This window comes from Nycticebus coucang, chromosome 8 (genome assembly GCF_027406575.1).
Source record: "Nycticebus coucang isolate mNycCou1 chromosome 8, mNycCou1.pri, whole genome shotgun sequence".
Classification (NCBI taxonomy): domain Eukaryota; kingdom Metazoa; phylum Chordata; class Mammalia; order Primates; family Lorisidae; genus Nycticebus; species Nycticebus coucang.
The window spans coordinates 2767960-2780543 of record NC_069787.1 but is presented as its reverse complement, the minus strand read 5'-3'; the positions used below and the strand labels follow the sequence as shown (position 1 = coordinate 2780543).

General features: G+C 49.1%; 1 non-coding gene across 1 annotated transcript; it reads right to left on the bottom strand.

The window, feature by feature from the left end:
- Positions 1 to 10585: 10585 nt before the first annotated feature.
- On the bottom strand, positions 10586 to 10692 carry LOC128592918 (U6 spliceosomal RNA). The gene has a single exon (XR_008382129.1). It is a non-coding gene; the product is annotated as a U6 spliceosomal RNA (small nuclear RNA).
- Positions 10693 to 12584: the final 1892 nt, after the last annotated feature.

Genomic DNA, 12584 nt, shown 5'->3' with positions numbered 1-12584 from the left:
CTACACTTCATGTGCGACCCTGTAGCAAGTCTCTCTGAGGCTCAGGCTCTTTGTCTGTAAGTAAATGGGCCCCCCAGCACCCCCCAGATGAAGATGGATGGAGAGGGTATCCATGATTCTGACGCGCTTCCTGAGGTTTTATTGTCATTGCTCTTACTGATGGGTGTGGTGTGCACCGACAGACGGGCTGGCTCAGAGGGTGGGGGTGCTGACTGAGGCCAGCAGGCAGGCACAGGCTCTGGGAGCACGGCTGGAGTCCAGGCCCCATGGGAAGGGGGGCCGAGAAGGCAGCCCAAGATCTCTGTGGAGGGGACCCCTCCTGAAAAAAACCTTCCAAGCCGGAAGCTGGCTTCTCGGAAGGGAAAGCAGATGCCGGCGCCAACTCTGAGCTCTCCACTGTAAATTAATCCACCTGAGCAATTGGGAACAGAAAGTGCTTCCTGTCCTGGCCTGGGACAATGGACAGTACACGCAGCCAGCCCGCTGGGCCCAGCCCCTGACCTCAGAGGCTCGGGGAGAGGCTCCCACACACACACACACCTGCAGTGTGTGGAGCTGCCCGCATTGTTCTGGGCCTGTGGCAGAGCAGGGCCCCTCTCTCTCAGGAGCATCCAGAGCTTTCTGGAAGTGAGCCCTGGAGCCTTCACTCTTCCCCAGACATAGGCTTCCTGTGCAAAGACACCCTCCGTGACACATGTTGAGCAAGCTGCCTTCTGTCAGTTTCATCTGGGGCACAGTCTTGAAGCCCCTGCTAGGTGCAGGGCCTGGTGTGTGTCTCACCTGGGCAGGAGACAGCACATGGGGGTGCTCCTTCCTGGGGAGGAGCATGGGGAGGCTCAGACCCAGCTGACCTGCCCTTGGACAGGCTCAAACGCCCACCTCCTGCTGGGTGGGTCCTGGGTGCTCCTCACAACAGAATGAAAGGCCCTGAGGTGCCAGAGGCCCGGGGTGCAGGGCAGACACCCATGTTGAAGCTTGACCTTAGGACCATGTACTTAGGGAATGAGGGTCAACACGCACATACCAGACGCAAGGTTAATAGTCATTCTTCCTTGTCTGGGGCATGCCCATTTCTTGTCTCTTAAAGAATAATGGACTCAGGCCTGGGCAACTCTTTGAATGTGTGACTCTCTTACTTTTCCTGCAGAAAATCTGAGTGGCAGGTCAGGGCAAAGACTGGCTAGTAGCTCAGAGCAAGGTGACAGCTGCTCAGAGACAAATATGAGGAGGAGCACAGCAGGAGTCTCCAACATTCCCGACATAAGAAACTTGTTTCTCGCTAACAGGCCACACTGCTGGATGGACGATGGGTGGGGCCTCAGATCTGTTTCTTTCTCTGGATGGTGGCCCCACAGCCGGGCTCTCCAGCTCTCAGCCTTTTGGGGAGGTCCCCTGTGAAGGGCCTGTCCTTCCTGTCCCCTCCCTCAGAGTTTTAATGAACTACGCTCTCTCTCTCTCTTTCCTTTTCAGCGATGGGGCTGTCGGAATCAAAGAGGCCCTCCGGTGACTCAGGCGTTTCCCATTGCCCTATTCTAGCATCCTCTACTCTTAGCGCTGAGAGTTTTTCACGTCCTATTTGGAACTGATAGGAAACCCTTTCATTGTTTCACTACATGGATATTAGCACTGATGAAGGAAGCGTTCCATCAGATAATCGGCCTTCGCCGCGAGCTGGCTTCCAGTGCAAGCCGCCCAGTGACCCCCAGACTCTCAGCCCCTGAGCACCCTGGGCCAGGAGGGACAGGGGCTGTGGTAGTCCGGGGCTTCTGGCACCTGAGAGGCACAGGGGTCTGGGGGCTGACTCTGCCCCCTGCCCCTGCCCATCCCCCACCAATGAGGACCTGGTGAGAGAGATGACAAAATCGGGGATTAGGACTGCTGTTTCTGAAGTGTCCATGATGTGCCAGGACTCTGCCTGGCCTCCTGTGGACATCCATCCTGTGCACCAGTTTTGAGCCGTGCCCTTTAAAGCCCTAGGGCTCCCTGGAGCAGCTGGTGGGGGGCCTTGGGGCAGCTTCCCTCTGATCCATTTTCCATGCCCTTGCCAAGTGTAAGGCTCCATTTGAACAAAGGGTTCTGCTGTTAAAAAAAAAAAATCACTAGGAGAGCCATTGCCTGATCACAACTTTCTAAGGTGGATCTTTTATGTTGCAATTAGGTAGCTGTAGTAGTTTCTCTGAGGCCTGACCCTCCCACTGGACAGTTGGCCTGGGCGGATGAGGATGTGTCAGTGGGCTCGCTGCTGTAGCCCGGCCCTAGTAGGTGCTCAATAAATAGTCCCTGAATGAATGAAGGGCTGTATTCTTCCTCCCTCTAGTGAGAGATGGGGACCTCAAGCTCAGAGAAAGTATGTGATTTTCTCAAAGCCCCACAGCAGCACGCTGAGCCCTAGGAGAGCCATGCCTCCCTTTCAGGGAGAGGCTGTAGTTGGGGACAAGGCTTCTGGATGATATAGGGAGTGGGGGTAGGAGGGGAAAGAGGAGAGGGTGTTCCTTTTTCAAAGCTAAAGTGACACGCGATGTCCATGTCTCTGATTAAAGGTGCTTCTGCTTCCAGGGGACACAAGCATGTTTTGAATGGAGCCCTCTGCAAGGGAGGGAAGGGCCGACCTGCTCAGCACCCTTCTCTGGCATTTGTCGAGCACCTGGTATGGTGCCAGGCACATGTTATTAGCATGTGTGTTACTGTGAATCCTCTACAACATCAGCGTTTCTGTGCCCAGCTCACTGATGAGAAATTGAGACCCAGACAGGCTGAACAACTTGCCCAAAGTCGCACAGCGGGCAAGCGATGGATGGTAGGGAAGCTGTTGATGGTGAGCTGTTCACCCAGGCCTCCATGCGGGCTGGCTAGACGCCAGCAGGGTGGCTGTTCAGAGGTATTTGGGGGCACTTGTTAAAAATACAGATTCCAGGCCTTATCTTGGAGAATCTTCATTGTAGCAGGCTGAAATATCATTTTAGCAGCTGATTATCATCCACGCACAAGCAGGTCTGTGAATCACCAGATCCTCTGTCGCACCAGCTCTCTTGGTCTGGCCATGAAGAATTGCTTTTCCTCTGGAGTCGGGCTGGATCATGAGCTGGGGAGAGAGTGGTCTATTCTCTTGTCCCCAGACCCTACTCAGAAGGAAGGACGGGTCTGAAGGCCCAGAGATAACCTAAGATCTCTCCCCCGTATAGGCATCTTTAACACAAAAAAACCCTCACCCGTTCTTAGTGTGGATTTTACCTTTTTTAAAAATTTTTTTACCGTGGTGAAATACTAATAACAAACTTTGTACTGTAACCATTTCTTTCTTTCCTTTTTAGAGACAGAGTCTTACTTTATTGCCCACGGTAGAGTGCCGTGACGTCACACAGCTCACAGCAACCTCCAACTCCTGGGCTTAGGCGATTCTCTTGCCTCAGCCTCCCGAGTAGCTGGGACTACAGGCGCCCACCACAACGCCTGATTATTTTTTTGTCGTAGTTTGGCTGGGGCTGGGTTCGAACCCCCCCCCCCCCGGTATATGGGGCTGGCACCCTACTCACTGAGCCACAGGCACCGCCCACTATAACTATTTCTGTTTGCACAGTTCAGTGCCATTAAATACAATCACAGTGCCGCACAGCCAACCTGCCACCCATCCCCAGACTAAAACTCTGTCCTCATTAAACAAAAATTCTGGCCGGGCGCGGTGGCTCACGCCTGTAATCCTAGCACTCTGGGAAGCTGAAGCGGGTGGATTACTTGAGCTCACGAGTTGGAGACCAGCCTGAGCAAGAGTGAGACCCCTCCTCCCCGTCTCTACTAAAAATGAAAAACTGAGGCAAGAGAATCGCTTGAGCCCAAGAGTTTGAGGTTGCTGTGAGCTGTGACGCTTTAGCACTCTACTGAGGGCAACAAAGTGAGATTCTGTTACAAAAATAAATACACAAATAAATAAATAAACAAACAATTCCCCATTTCCCCTCCCCCAGCCCCTGCCACCCACCATTCTACCGTCTGTCTCTCTGCATTTGACTACTCCAGGGACCTCAAATTGGTGAAATCTTACAGTATTTATCTTTTCGCATCTGGTTTATTTTAATAGGTGAAATCTTGTATTTTTTCGGGTCTGTTTTATTTTACTTGGTATAACATCCTCAAGCTTCATCTTTGCCACAGCACATGTCAGAATCTCCTTCCTTCTTAAGGCTGAGTAATACTCCATCGTGTGGACAGGCTACCACCCAGGTGGGTTGCTTCCACCTTTGGCTATTGTGACTATAGCTTTAATGTTAAAACTCAACATCTGGGTTAATACAAGAGATGTAAAATCTCCATCTTTTTATGGCCGCATAGTATTCCATGGTATACATATACCACGGTTTATAAATCCATTCCTGGGTTGATGGGCACTTGGGTTATTTCCACATCTTGGCAACTGTAAATTGAGCTGTGATAAACAATCTAGTGCAAATGTCCTTATCATAAAATGACTTTTTTTTTCTTGGATAATGTCTAGTGGATGGAGTTGAAACATACTCTTCTTAGTAAAGTATGATAAGAATGGAAAAGCAAGCATCCAGTGTTCTCAATACTACTATGAAGCCCACATAAGAGAAAAACTCAATTCAATTCAAGATGGGGGTGGGGGGAAGGGGGAGAAGGGAGGTGGGGAATCAGTGTGCTCCCACCTAATGGCACAATGTCAGGGTCTATGGCACATCTCCTGGGTGGGAGACACAACTACAATAGGGACTCTTCCTAACAAACGCAAACATCGTAACCTAATTGTTTGTACCCTCACATTAATCTGAAAATAAAAATAAAATAAAATAAATCTATACTATCGGCAACAATGAAACCAAAACAAATGTATAAATTAAACACAGTCAAAATTACAAGACTAAGGAAATTCAAGTAAACAACATTAGCTTACCGCAATGGGCAATGCCATCTTGCCGTAACCTGCTCAGGGCAGGAATATGGCACATTCCTTAACCACCTGTCATGACTTAATTTTACTACCACTTTCTCCATCTGCACTATTACAAATCCTCAGTTTCTCGAAACACACATGAACGCTGCTCACCCTTCTCTTGTTGCAAATGCATCCTTCACTCTTTTTTTTTTTTTTGAGATAAGAGTTTTACTTTGTCACCCTTGGTAGAGTGCTGTGGTGTCACAGCTCACAGCAACCCCAAACCCTCGCGCTTAAGCGATTCTCTTGCCTCAGCCTCCCACATAACTGGGACTACAGACACCTGCCACAACACCAGGGTATTTTTAGAGACCGGGTCTTGCTCTTGCTCAGGCTGGTCTTGAACCTGTAAGCTCAGGCAATCCACCCACCTTGGTCCCCCAAGTGCTGGGATTACAGGCGTGAGCCACCGTGCCCGGCCTTGGCATCTTTGGTCTTACGTTCACCCTTATACTCTCCTTGGTGTCACGTGGCTATTAACGTCGCACTGAACTGCTATCAGGCCATGGCAAACCTGAGCATGGGCCCTGGAATTCCGTGGTTGTCCTTAGTTAAAAGGTAGCTATGCAGATTTCTGTTGAAGAGACTCCCTAAAGTTAGAAGCTCTTAGGGAACAAGCAGTCTGGAGACCAGAACAAGCAATTGATGAGCCCCAGGCTGAGATGGTGGGCCAGCCTGGTCCCCCAGCCTGTGGAGTTGTATGTAGTTACAGGGGATCAGGAGGCTCCAAAGCTGTCCTGGCTGGCTGAAGACAGCCTCTCAGCCTATTTCAAAATCCCAAGTGCCTTTGAGACTCAGGCTTAGATGTTGCTTCTCCATTTTTAGTCCTGAGTCCATTGCCGAGTGGAGATGCCGGCCAGGACCTGAGATAACAGAGTCCCACCTCTTCAGGTCACAAACTCTACATGACCTGTCTTTCTCCATTTAGTTCTTCTTTTCTTCCCCAGGCACAGACTTTGTGGAAATTTTGTTATTTTTAACAATATGACCCATAAGTTATTGAGCACCTACTACGGGCCAGAGGCTGTGCTAAGTTCTTGCCTCACACTGTCTCTGAACCCCACCTCAGGAAGGACTGAGGTGATCCCAGGTCCCACATGGGAACTCTTAGAGAGGTCCAGTAGTTTCCTGGGGTTACACGTGCAATGCAGGAAGTGACCAGGCCAACCGGTTAGGCTGGCTCCTCTGAAGCTCCACATCAGACCCATTCTTTGGGCAAAAATCTTGAGCCACTTGCTGTTTGGGCCTATCATGGGAGATACTGGCTTTGGAGCCGGTCCCAGGCCACCCCTGTCCCGGCACAGAAAGTTGCCCATTCTTTCTGGGCCGGCACTTCCTCAGCTGGGCTGGCAGCTGCATTGAAGACCAACAAACCTCTCCCTGCCCCACACACCAGTTTTTCCCTGCATTGTTCAATGACTGTGGTTCTGACCTGATGTTCTGTTCTCTTTCCTTTCAAATCTTTCAAATGTGTGGTGGCTGACGGGCAGGATGGCTCTGAGAGCTCGTGGAGGTCCCACAGCCATTTATGACATTGTTTATGTGGGAAAGTGGTTCCGTCATCCAGGCAACAGCCTTACAAAAGAATTTTAGGAACACAATTAGTTTGTAGATCGGGAACTTCCTGTCTCTGCTGGGCGGGGCGCGGATGGGCACAATAGCTAGTTCTAACCCCTGAACGCGAGTACAGTAACAAAGCCAGATGTGCAGCCGGTGGTGACTAAATCAGTCCACTTAGTAATCCTAGTTGAGTGGCAGAATAGAGCTAGTTCACTCAAAAAAACATAGTCCCCGCATATTGTTATTGCTATCATTATTTCACATGAAGGTAAAATCTGTGTGGCTTGAGATGGCAGAATGGGGATCAATGAGTTGCAGGTGGTAAATTTCTCCTCAAGTAAAGGGCATCCTAACGCATGCGGGAACACACAGGTAGTGAGCCCCCATCCCTGAGGTGTCCGAGCAGAGCTGCCACTGAGGAGGTGAATGGACGAGGCGAAGGGAAGCTAGGGCAACAGCACCATGAATGTCACACCCAAATGTCAGAGTCCAGCAGCTTCTCCTTCCCTGCAAGCCTGTGTCTGGGGTCGTGCTGTCCACAGCCAGTGCACAGCGCTGCTTTGCTCTGCAGAATGGACCCAACCCCTGCAGTGGGACCTCTCCTGGCCACAGAGTGTAATTGCAAGAGCAAAGGCTTTGGAATCAGAGTCTTGAGTTCAAATCCTGCCGTTGCCACTGTCCAGGAGTTTAACCCTGGGCAAAGTACTCACATTTCCCCGGCCTGTCAGGAGTGAATAGAACTGACCAGCTGCAGATAGTGAGAGGCGCAATACGCAAGATGGAACAGACTCCATCCCCATCACTTGCTAGCTGGACAGGTTACTTCGTCTCTCTGAGGTGCTAGTACCATCAACTCTGACATGGCCTAAGGATACCTCAGTCGCATAAGGTCATGGTCATAGTGACATGGGCAGCTGCTATGAGACCACCAGGCACAGGGTAGGCCCTTGACAAATGTGATTCTTCCTGCCTTACCCAAATCCTTCCCAGCTGCCACTAAACCTTCCTCAATTGTCATTTTTTTCCTAACAGCAAAGATAGCACTTACTGAGTGCTTACTATGTGCCAGAATGGTTCTAAGTGATTGATTTATTTATTTTAGACAAAGTCTTACTCTGTCACCCTGGGTAGAGTGCCGTGAACTCCTGGGCTCAAGCATACGCCTACCTCAGCCTCCCAAATAGCTGGGACTATAGGCACTCACCACAATGTCCAGCTAGTTTTTATATTTTTAGTAGAGACAAGGTCTCATTGTTGCCCAGGCTGGTCTCAAACTCCTGAGCTCCAGCGATCTTCCTGCCTCAGTCTCCCAGAGTGCCAGGATTATAAGTGTGAGCCCCTGTGCCCAGGTGGTTCTAGGTGATTTAAATATGATAAGTTACATATTCTCCCCACATCCCTCTGGGATGGGCAGTTTATCTCCTCAACACAGAAGGGAAAGGAAAGGATTGGAGAATGAAGTGACTCGTCCCAGAATTACACAACTAGTTAAATGGCAGAGCCAGGGTTTGAGTCTGGGTCTGTTGGACTGCAAAGGTCTTGCTCAAGCAAGAGCTGAGCTGCAGACCAGCAGGCTGGCAGGTGGCAGAGAGCCCTGGTGCTGGCACCAGGATGCATGGCTGCAGTCTGGCTGGGACTGTAAGGCACTCACGGGCTCAGGGAAGGCTTGGAGGCTCCCTCTGTTCTTGCCAGCACCATACCCTGAGCATCCACAGACCCTACTTAAACAGCCTCTGGGGAGTCAGCCCCCCACCTTGGGCGCCCACACACAGTGAGGCTGCAGGAGCCCCAGCTTGGACAGATTGGTGTGACCGAGAGGGAGGCAGCCTTTCTTCCTGGGTCCCATGGCCAAAGCCTGTGGCTGTTGGGCTTGCTGAGTGTCCCTTTCCTCCTTATTCAGTGTGAAGAGTCACTAGAATTTTCCCAGTAGCAATTCCAATACAGAATTCTCTGATTGTTAGGACAAGAACTAAAAACACTATTTATATTGGTGGGAAAGTGGGTTAGGGCAATACAATCAAGAAGAGAGACTTTGAATGAAGCTACATGTGAGGAAGTGGCCTAAGTATGGACCACAATTTCTCCTAAGATCCTGGAATTCCATTTGCAATTAAGTCGCTCCTTTTGGTGAGAACTGGGATTAGGGAGAGTGGGCAGAGGGGCTGAGCCAGGGCCTGGCAGTGATTTTTCAACCTTTTTTTTTTATCTCATGGCACACTTGAAACTGTAGTTAAAACTTCTGTGGTGCGCTTAAATCATGTTGATCAGAAAAAAAAGTACAAAAGGGCCAGATATGGTGGCTCACATCTGTAATCCCAGAACTCTGGAAGGCTGAGGTAGGTGGTATTGCTTGAGATCATGAGTTTGAGATCAGCCTGGCCAAGAGTGAGACCCTGTCTCTAAAAAATAGGCGGGCGTCGTGGCAGGTGCCTGTTACCAGTCCCAGCTACTTGGGAGGTTGAGGCAAGAGGATAGCTTGAGCCCAAGAGTTTGAGGTTGCTATGAGCTATGACACTACGGCACTCTACTGAAGGCAAGAAAGTCTGTCTCAAAAATAAAATAAAATAAGATATAAAATAAAATTAAATTAATTAAAAGAATATACTTCTGTGCTTTGAACTTCTTTCAAAAATAATTTAATTAATGATCTTTAAAAATGTTCACTGGCACACCAAAGATACCCTAACAGCACACCAGTGTGCCGCGGGATACCAGTTGAAAGTCACTGCTGAGTCTGCCCCCACCCCCAGCATGTTCTAGGATCTGTCTTCTGTATTATTCTTTCCCTGTCATTCTTTGAGGCTGAGGCTTGGCTGTCAAACCTCCTGCAATGATACTGTTTTAACTGGTAACTTGCTCTGGGGTCTTTGTTTCCCACTTAGGAACATTGCCTACAATTAGGACGTGCTGTCACCAAGGGGCAGTCCTGTCATGAGCAGGGTTTTTTTTTTTTTTTTTTGGCCGGGGCTGGGTTTGAACCCGCCACCTCCGGCATATGGGACCGGCGCCCTAACCCTTGAGCCACAGGCGCCGCCATGAGCAGGGGTTTTAATGGTAGCTGTGAATTCAAGCTGATTTGAAGACATTGGCTTACATTTTTCTGTGTTTTCACTCTTTTTCTTTCCTTCCTTCCTTCCTTCCTTCCTTCCTTCCTTCCTTCCTTCCTTCCTTCCTTCCTTCCTTCCTTCCTTCCTTCCTTCCTTCCTTCCTTCCTTCCTTCCTTCCTTCCTTCCTTCCTTCCTTCCTTCCTTCCTTCCTTCCTTCCTCCTTCCTTGTCTCCTTCCCTCCCTCCCTCCTTTCCTCCAACTCTGTATTACTATTTTGGCTGCTCATCTCCACCTCTGTTCTTAATGCTGCCTGCCTCTCAGAGAAGCGCCCCCTTCCCTCAAATTCTCATCAAATTTCTGTTGTTACATTATGGAAGAGAGTCTTGAGGAATGGAAAGGAGAGTCTCTTTCTTCTGTGGAATAGAAAGTTATGGCTTTTCTCTTTGAAAAACGAAGTGAGAGTTTTTCTCACTCTGGCACCTAGGCTGGAGAGCAGCACCATCATCATAGCTCACTGCAGTCCCAAACTCCTGGGCTCCTATCTCAACCTCCCGAGTAGCTGGGACGACAGGCATGTGCCATTACACCTGGCTAATATTTTCCATTGTTAGTAGAGATGGGGTCTTGCTCTTGCTTAGGCTGGTCTCAAACTCCTGGCCCCAAGCAACTCTCCTGCCTCAGCCTACCAAACTTCTGGGATTCTAGGTGCGAGTCCCTGCTTCTAGCTGATGTGAGAGTTTTGATTTCTTTTCTTTTCTTTTTTTTTTTGTAGAGACAGAGTCTCACTTTACTGCCCTCGGTAGAGTGCCGTGGCATCACACGGCTCACAGCAACCTCCAGCTCTTGGGCTTATGTGATTCTCTTGCTTCAGCCTCCTGAGCAGCTGGGACTACAGGCGCCCGCCACAACGCCCGGCTATTTTTTTTTTGTTGTTGCAGTTTGGCAGGGGCTGGGTTTGAACCTGCCACCCTCGGTATATGGGGCCAGTGCCCTACTCACTGAGCCACAGGCACCACCCATGATTTCTTTTTTATATATGGGATATATCAGGAAATTGCATGTCATCCTTGCACAGGGGCCATGCTAATCTTCTGTGCATTGTTCCAATTTTAATTTATGTGCTGCTGTGGCAAGCATGAGTTTTGAATTTTATAAAGGTGACCAGGTGGTTTGTACCAATCCTTCCATTGAGGACCACTAGCAAAGCTGGATAAAACACAGCAAAACAAAATGCCTGCCTGAAGGCATCGGAGAGCCAACAGTATGGTGAAGAATTACTGGGCCAATGTCCAGTACAATGTAAAAATTCACGAAGTTCAGCATTTGGGACCACTTTTTCCTTGAGGGGGTTTGCTAACTTAAGAAGAATGGCTGAGGCCAGGCAGCCTGGCTCACACCTGTAATCCTGGCACTTTGAGAGGCAGAAGCGAGAGGATAACTTGAGGCCAGGAGTTTGAAACCAGCCTGGGCAATAGTGACACCCTGTCTCTACACATCATAATAATAATCCTAGTAATAATAAAAAAACTAGGGTGGTGGTGGACTACCAGTATTCCCAGGTACTAGGGAGACTGAGCCAGGAGGACTGCTTGAGCCAAGGAATGTGAGGCTGCAGTGAGCTGGGATCATGCCACTGCACTCCAGCCTGGGGGCCAGAGCAGTGCCCGTGATAGCTCCTACAGGGAGGGGAGATGAGCTGGCCAAAGCTTGCACACAGCCTGCATTTTAGGTTGGGACTCGGCAGCAGTAGACCCTGGGAGTAAGCACCAAGAACTAACTATGGCTCAGGTTCAAATTATATCAAGCTCTAAAACTGGAATTAGGATTGCTAGTGCCCTAAATCCAGTTTTAGAGCTTTAGATCTTTCTGGAGGAAGATAACAACATTCCAGCTCTCAATGTTTGACAAGGTTTGAAATTTTTTATTTTATTTTTGAGACAGAGTCTTACCATGTCGCCCACGGTAGAGTGCTGTGGCATCTCAAGCACACAGCAACCTCAAACTCCTGGGCCCAAGTCATTCTCTTGCCTCAGCCTCCCAGGCTGTAGCTGCCTGGGACTACAGGAACCCTCCACAATGCCTGGTTATTTTTGTTGTTGTTGTTGTTGGGGTTGTCATTGTTGTTCAGCTGGCAACGGCCGGGCTCGAACCTGCCAGCCTCGGTGTATGTGGCTGGCGCCATAACCACTGTGCTATGGGAGCGGAGCTTAATGTTTGAAATTTTAATGTCAGGCACATAATAAAAGTAACTAAGCACAGGCAGGGACAAGACAACATAAATGAAAACCAGAAAAAACAACAGAGAATAGCCAAGGAGAAATGGACAAACCCACAACCACAGTGGGAGGAATTAGTACGCTTCTTTTTTTTTTTGGTTTCTGGCCAGGGCTGGGTTTGAACCCGCCACCTCCGGCATATGGAACCGGCACCCTACTCCTTGAGCCACAGGCGCTGCCAGGAATCAGTACACTTCTTACCTCTCTCAGTAACTCACAGAACAAACAGAAACGTATCAGTAGGATATATAGATTCAAATAATAATAAACTTGACCTAACGGACATATACAGTACATTGTACCCAACAACTACTTAAGAATATACATTGTTAGCCGGGCGTTGTGGCAGGCACCTGTAGTCCCAGCTACTCGGGAGGCTGAGGCAAGAGAATCGCTTAAGCCCAGGAGTTGGAGGTTGCTGTGAGCTGTGTGAGGCCACGGCACTCTACCGAGGGCCATAAAGTGAGACTCTGTCTCTACAAAAAAAAAAAGAATATACATTGTTTTCAAGCCCACATTGGAAATTTACAAATATGGACCCCACTGGGAAGCAAGTCTCAAAAATATTTTGAGGAATTGAAATCATACAGAATATGCTTTCTGACGACAATAGAATTAAGTTAGAAATAATCATTAAAAAATCTTCATATGTTTGGAAATTAAGCAATGCTCTTAAAAACCCAAAGGCCCCAGCTTAGCATCTGTGGCTCAAGCGGCTAAGGCACCAGCCACATACACCTGAGCTGGCGGGTT